We start from the raw sequence: 7840 nt of genomic DNA on the forward strand, positions 1-7840 counted from the left end.
ATCACGCACTGTTGACTGTGCTGCCGTTGAGCGAGAACTGCTCCGATACCGTGCCCGCTGGCCTCGGTGCGAACTTCTGTTGGAGCAGATGGATCAAAGTGGGCAAGTACGGGGGGAGTAGTCAAGAAGCCAATGAGAGCGGTGAACGCTTGAGCCTGCTCAGGGCCCCATGAGAATGTGGTGTTTTTCTTCAGCAGATCTGTTAGTGGCCTAGCAATGTCGGCGAAGTTCTTCACAAAACGACGAAAGTAAGAGCATAGGCCGATGAAGCTCCGCACGTCAGAAGTAGAGCGGGGCACAGGAAAGCTGCGAACAGCGCGGATCTTTTCAGGATCTGGTTGGACGCCGTCAGCGTTTACAAGATGACCCAGCACGGTAATCTCCCGGCGGCCAAACTGGCATTTCTTGGAATTCAGTTGAAGTCCGGCTGTTCTGAAGACTGCGAGAATTGCAGCGAGACGCGTCAGGTGGCTGTCGAAGGTGGAAGAAAAGACAATCACATCGTCAAGGTAACAAAGACAAGTAGACCACTTGTAACCTCGCAACAGAGAGTCCATCATCCGTTCGAATGTCGCAGGAGCATTGCATAGGCCAAAGGGCATGACCTTGAACTGGTATAAGCCATCAGGTGTTACGAAGGCAGTCTTCTCGCGGTCCATTGCATCGACAGAAATCTGCCAGTAGCCGGACCGAAGATCAATAGACGAGAAGTATGTAGCTCCGTGCAGACAGTCCAACGCGTCATCGATGCGTGGTAGCGGGTATACGTCTTTGCGGGTGATCTTGTTTAAGTGGCGATAGTCAACGCAGAAGCGCCAGCTACCATCTTTTTTCTTTACAAGGACGACAGGGGAGGCCCAAGGACTGTCTGACGGTTCGATGACACCTTTGCTAAGCATTTTCTCGACTTCCGTTTGGATCACTCTGCGCTCAGTGTGGGAGACACGATAGGGGCGCCGACGAATAGGACTTGCGTCACCGGTGTTTATACGGTGCTGAACGACGGACGTTTGCCCTAGAGGTCTGTCGTCAAGATCAAAAATGTCACTGTACGACGCGAGGAGGCGACGGATGTCATTGGCCTGTGCAGGGTTGAGGTCCGGGGCAATCATCTTCGAGAAATCAGCCGGCAAAGAAGATGAGCTGTGAGTCGCAGTAGGCGCAAGTAAATCAGTCTCGGCGCTGAGAGCTGCAATTTCAAATTCGTCAGCATCAGATATGTTGGCCAAGAACATGCCACGAGGAAGTACTTGAGGGCACAAGCTGAAATTTAGAAGTGGTAGCGAGGTATGGTTGTCGGTGACAGTGACGAGTGTATGCGGAACGGCAACGTTCCGGCTCAAAAGAATGTCAACGAGGGGATAGAGGACATATTCACCGTCGGGAACCTGCGGCTCTGCTGTCAGAACGACGTAGGTGGCTGCCTGAGGTGAGAGACGCACGTCTTGAAGAGAGCACAGTCGCGGCGGGGTAGTGTTGGAAGCAGCGACGAGCTGAGGCAGTTCTAGCTGAAGGACGCCGGTAGCGCAATCGATGAGAGCAGAGTGATTTGACAAAAAGTCCAGTCCAAGGATAACGTCGTAAGGGCAGCGGTCAATCACGGCGAAGATGACTGAAGTAGGTTGGTCGACTATACTTAAGCGGGCAGTACACATACCAAGAACGATTGGCGTGCCGCCATCGGCCACACGGAGCACTTGTGTAGCTGCTGGTGTGAGGACTTTCTTTAAACGTGTGCGTAGCCGTGAACTCATTACAGATAGGTTCGCTCCCGTGTCGACAAGTGCTTGAACAGGTACACCGTCTACTTTAACGTCGATGACACTTCGTCTGGTGGGTACAGAGAGAGGATTTACTGCCGTAGTCGTCAATGCAGCACCACTTCCGGGGGCTGCATTTCTTAGTTTTCCGAAATGGTGCGGCCGAAGGCCACGGGGACGATAGGCGTCGTGGCTGTGGCGAACGGGACGATGGGCGACGTGTTTGCGGCGAACGAGATTGGTGTCCACGTGGCGAAGGCGAGCGGCTGTACCAAGTGTTCCTAGCGGCATTGTCAGCGGCGTTGGACTCGGGAGCGGGTGAAAAATGGTGGGCATTACTGTCAAAACGGGTCATATTGGTCGTTGCACGAGGGGCCGAGGACCATGTGCTGCGGCAGTAGCGGGCAATATGTGCAGCGCGGTGGCAGGTGAAACATATTGGGCGGTCATCTGCAGTTCGCCACTCAGCCGGGTTGCGAGAACGTGGAGAGAATCGTCGGTTTGAGGAGGACGTGGCAGAAAGGCGTTCGCTGACTCTGGGCGTGGCGACAGAACACACAGATTGCACTCCGATATTTTCCAGCTCCTGACGAACGATGGCTTGAACGAGAGGAACGGTAACAGGGGTGGCATCGGCGCTGCGCGAATAGAATGCTGAGGGCGCCATCGCTTCCAGTTCACGACGAACAATTCGTGTCAGGTCTTCCGGCGGCGAAGGATGTTGCGGTGTTGACTGCTCTTCACACGTCGACGTGGCAGCGGTGTTTGGAAGTCTGGCGAACGGTTGCAGAATGCGGCGGCTTTTTGCTTGCTCGAACTGACGACACTCTTTGATGATCGCATCCACGGTCGAACAGCCCTTGCACATCAGGAGGTTGAATGCATCGTCGGCGATCCCCTTCAGCACATGCCCGACCTTTTCACTTTCCGTCATGTCACTGTCGGCCTTTCGGCAGAGAGCGAGCACGTCCTGAATATAGGAGAGGTACGATTCCGTGGAGGATTGAGCACGGCAGGCCAGTTCCTTTTTGGCGGCGATCTTACGGCCGGCGGGTTTGCCAAATACCTCTCGCAACTTTTCTTTGCATTGGTCCCAGCTAGTGAGTTCTTCTTCGTTGTTTTCGTACCACACCTTCGCAGCGCCCCTCAAGTAAAATAACACGTTGGCCAGCTGAAGTGTGGGATCCCATCTGTTCGGTACACTCACGCGTTCAAACATGGCCAACCAGTCTTCAACGTCGACGCCGTCGGTCCCACAGAACGTACCGGGATCCTTAGGTGGTACAAAAACAAGTGGTGGTGATGGCGACGTTGATGGAGACAGCGACGTTGATGCAGGAGGCTCAACGTTAGCCATGGTTGGGAGGGCGATGCGACGTCCGCTGCGGAGCTCCGTTGCCTGCTGCAGTACCCAGCACGTCCACCAATATGATACGGGGTTGTATGAGTATATAAAATATGTATTTACAGAGAGGAATCAGTAAAAGAGTCAAGATGGCTGACCGCCACACTCGCGCGCCAGTCAGGCTCTTCAGCCCTTCGTCTTCCTTCACTTCCTCTCCGTAACAATATCTACCACATGTGAGAGGAATCTGGTACACAACATTTTCAATACAATCGATATACCTAGTTCTGTGCTTCTTCTGACAACCTTCTTCCCGGTTCATTGAATTGCATGGCCTCGTCAAACGGCAAATACTGTTTATTTTGCGGGAGCTGAAAACACCACCTTAATGTTTGCTTTTTGCGCGATTCTCTTCAAGTTATGCGATGTTCTGCGTATATATGGAATGACAGCGACTTTTTCTTTTTTGCCCTTTTCTGGTTCATGATTTTTTTTTATTACATGCTCGAAATTTTTTGCGCATGCTCTCTGCGACAGCAACGATTACATGTTCAGGATAGCCTGCGGCTACCAGTCGCTTCACCTGTTGTCCTAACGCTTCTGAGAGATTATGAGGACATGTCCGTTCGAGCGCATTGATCAAGCTAAGGTTAACAATACCCCGTTTTACCAGCTTTGAGTGTGCCGAGCTGAAAGGGAGAAGGGGTTTTTTACCCCGAGATTGGTACATCCAACAGATGTGATCCCTGTTGATGTGAAACAAAACATCCAGGAAACGAAGTCTCCCCTCATCAGCGAATTCCCTGATGAGGGGAGACTTCGTTTCCTGGATGTTTTGTTTCACATCAACAGAGATCACATCCCTGTCAGACTTCGTTTCCTTCGTTTCCGTTTCCAAAGCACCGCAGTGATGGTCCTGGGGTAGAGTGTCCGCTTCGTATTCTGCAGGTACTTGGTTCGAAACCTGGTGGGTGCCCTTTGTCTCTGCGTGCCCTCTTATCCCTCACCAACCTCGTTCATCATTTTCAAACTACAGTGCCCGCAAGTTGCGATGCCTGCGATGCTTTGACTTCCACTTCAATAACAGCAAACAGCAGTAATAAAATGTACAAGACATACCGATCGTGCTATTTTGCTTGAAGAATTAGATAAGCAGGCGACAAATGTAATCTCTGTGTTGGGGTCGTCAGCGCAATGAGCGGTGGATTTTCTAGCATTTCTAAGCGGGGCTTTAGCCTTGTGTATGCACTTTACAAAAGCACCTTGTGGTCATGTAGGCTTCTATAAAAGGTACCGGTGATAAGCTGATGTTATGAACATAGGATTACTGGACACGTGGTTTTTCAACTGATCACGCGATAAAAAATGACAGCGAGTTGTTCTTGACTGCAGCGTATATATTCGTACATACTCGTGCTAGGCCTTAGTGCACTGATTGTTACCTGGTTATACACCCCAGATCTGTTCTCGAACGTTTACAAATCGGCACTGCATGCAAGAATTATACTCAACGCGTTACAACCGTACTTGCCCAAGATGTGGCGGCCTGCCTTTGGGGTCACGGTAGAATACAGCGCTGCCTGCCTACCTACCCTCCAATGCATTTTTCATTACCTTAGGGCAGTGGGAAGGCGTCCTTCATCACTGCGCTTACATGGTCTGCTAGGCACTCAACCCACGAAAATGGACCATAGCTGACGACGTTACAGCAGTTCCGGACAACGGAACATTTCCTCATCTATGTCAACAAACATAATTGCATCGTCACTGATATCTAGTGGGACATGCATTAGACCACAAGCATGCCCAACATATACCTTTTTTCCCTTCTACCTCTCGCAGTCTCTTACACTATGGAGAAGAATGCTGAAGGAATGCTTCATCGACCATTTTTCGTGCCAATGGTGCTATTATCTCGTCATTATGAAAATAATTGCACTGCGAATAGCGTTTTAATGTTTCTTTCGTGTTAATAGGATGGCCATTGTCGTTTGTGACGTCATACTGAAGGAAACAACAAGCCCCGCGACAACGTCGGTGCTATGAAGAAGCGAATGCTACGAACTTACAAAATTTGCATTGCATGCCTTGCGTTAAGAGCTATAAGGAAGCCCCGAATCACTCGTGACAGAAACAGCGATTCTTGGCGGTTTTCATGACAATTAGTGCGTAATATTTGAAGGCAATCAAAACAAAACAAATGACTACATATCTTTCTTGTGTTCACGGTTCACGGCGTCGCCATTGATTGCCGTAACTTTCGGCGCCTCCTTCTGGCGCTCCGGTTCAATATAGGACTTTTTATAGAAGTTCAGAAAGAGCGCCAGCACAAGCAGCGTCTGCGCTACACCCAGGAATATGAGGTACCTGGGAAAGCCGCAGTCGACGAAGAGCGGTATCGACATGTGCACAACTATTATCACAAACTGCACTATCTGAAGCGTGGTCAGGTACTTCTTCCACCAAAGGTACTTGCGCATCGAGGGCCCCATGTTGGCCAGCAGGTAGTAAGTGTACATGACCACATGCACAAACGAATTGAGCGCCAGGCTGAACGCCACTTGACCCTCCGGCGCGAAGAGGACCCAGAACCAGACGTTCAACGTCACCATGACGTGATGGATGACGTGAAGGTGCGTGATCTGGTTGAACTTCTTGCGGAGCTACGAAGAACACGGTGTCCAGGAAGTCCACGTATCGGAGCACTACGTAAATCCAACCGGTCTTGTACAGTTCCTGGAAGCCTCCATCGACGCGACCGGTGATTCCCTGGCACCAGAAGCTGTAGCTCCCACCGGGTAGGTACGCGGATAACATAAGCGTAGCGCAGAGTTTGGCATTGGCCAGGACCATGAGGAGGTTGTGCAGCCGCACGATACCGTCAATGCGGAAGGGTTGCCGGTCTTTCATCCAGCGCGGACCAGAGACCTTGACGAAGTATATGTACAAAGCGACGAGAGGAAACACGAACAGGGGGTTCATCACTACAGGGTAGTGACGGGTGCGGGGGTCACCCAGCTCCTGCAAGTTGGCCAGGAAGTAGATGGGATTGTCGGCGAAGGACTTGTAGATGGAGTTTTCGACAGCGCTGCTGTTCTGGAAGGTGTGACTGGCAGCCGCCATCTTGTCTTTCGGTTGCCTCTGCGTGGTTGAGAGTGCAGAAAAATAAACAAAAGCAATGATTAACAATCATGTATTGTTTGATCACATTGTGTGTGGTGTGTATAGTACATGCATGCATATACGTGAAAATGGTCAGTCGAAACCCTTTTGACTACGTATTGGGATAGCGCGCCCCAGTGTACCTTCCTTCCCATCTGTGTCCAATTAATCGAACGAAGTTAAGTAAGCTTCAAAATAGGATATGCACATTAAGTATGGTATAGCGTACTAAGAGAGACAATGGAAGAAAATTGGATACGCATTACTCCTCTTTCATGAATACTGAAGGCGCTAGTTTGCGGAAAAGGAAGAATCGGGAAGTCGAAACTGTAGTTGTGTAAACGAAATAAAAGTTGAGCTCGAAAATTTGACCATTTTCTTTCTCGTGAGGTTACCGATAGTGACAAAACTCCAGGCCATTTCGTCATCCGTCGGGTTTGTCTGTCGCGGCCCAGTTGGCAAATTTACAAGCTGAGTTAGCCTATATAAGACGAATCACAATGCTATAAGACCTTTATATTCCAGTTTATAATTGACTCTAGGAAAGGAATTACATATGTAGTCTTGTTTTAAAAAAATACTGCCAGATAAAATCAGTGAGCGTACAACAACATAAGAAAAAGATATCGAAAGAAAATAATGAGCACGCATGTGAACTGGTATGAATGAATCCTTTAATGGCCTACATTACCAGACGACATATTAAAAGAAGGCGGCGCGAACCGCAGTCAAAGTCGAAGAAGGCAATTTAGCTACGCATTTGTGAGCAGCTAACTAGCTGCTAACTAACCGTGTCGTTGGGACCAGTGTCGGCAAGGTGAGGACACAGTAGCCGTCATACTGCGGCAATAATAATAATAATAATAATAAGTTTATTTGCCATCTTTGTGAAATACAGATGGGGGGATTGTAGAAAAAAAGCTGTCCCCGGACAGCTTGACTAGCCTACAACCCTTTGTATTTGGCAGTAAGGCAATATCACACATAAACACACATACATATGTACATACACTCTTACATAATTATACAAACACAAAGCCACACACACGCGCATATATACAGGGGCATAGTAGTGCTTTAACATATTTCAACTCACACTTTCAATTTGTATAACCTCGCACCCGCTGCTTACTCGTGCCCATTCGACGCTGCACCTTAGTCAGGATTGCACGTATTAGAGGTCAGACACCGGTGGACGATTCCCTGGAGCGATGCCGCACTGACGGGATCTGGAATTTCGACCGACGACCTGGTGTATACTTAAACGATCTATCTTCCAGGGTCAGGCCAACTAGCGATTTCCATTATACTTCCACTCTGAAAGGAATGTGATTACCACCGCTGGGAATGGAACACCCATCCTCCTGCCCATTGGCGCAGCGCCAATGGCAAGCCAATCACATACGTATAATGCGTACTCAGTGTCCTTTTAGAATCGCCAAAGAGCGCTTAACGCCGTCGAAAGCCGCCAAAGCTTAAATAGGGTTATCTATAAGGAAATTGGTAGGTCTAGATTGAGTTCGGCTTACGGACGAGATGGATAAATGGGGATGCCAAGAAGAGTCCGCGTTCT

At 49.4% G+C, this 7840-nt stretch overlaps 1 pseudogene; it reads right to left on the reverse strand.

The window, feature by feature from the left end:
* Window positions 1-4004: 4004 nt before the first annotated feature.
* On the reverse strand, window positions 4005-6228 carry LOC119383330 (elongation of very long chain fatty acids protein AAEL008004-like; annotated as a pseudogene).
* Between the last annotated feature and the right edge of the window lie 1612 nt (window positions 6229-7840).

This window comes from Rhipicephalus sanguineus, chromosome 2 (assembly GCF_013339695.2).
Source record: "Rhipicephalus sanguineus isolate Rsan-2018 chromosome 2, BIME_Rsan_1.4, whole genome shotgun sequence".
Classification (NCBI taxonomy): Eukaryota; Metazoa; Arthropoda; class Arachnida; order Ixodida; family Ixodidae; genus Rhipicephalus; species Rhipicephalus sanguineus.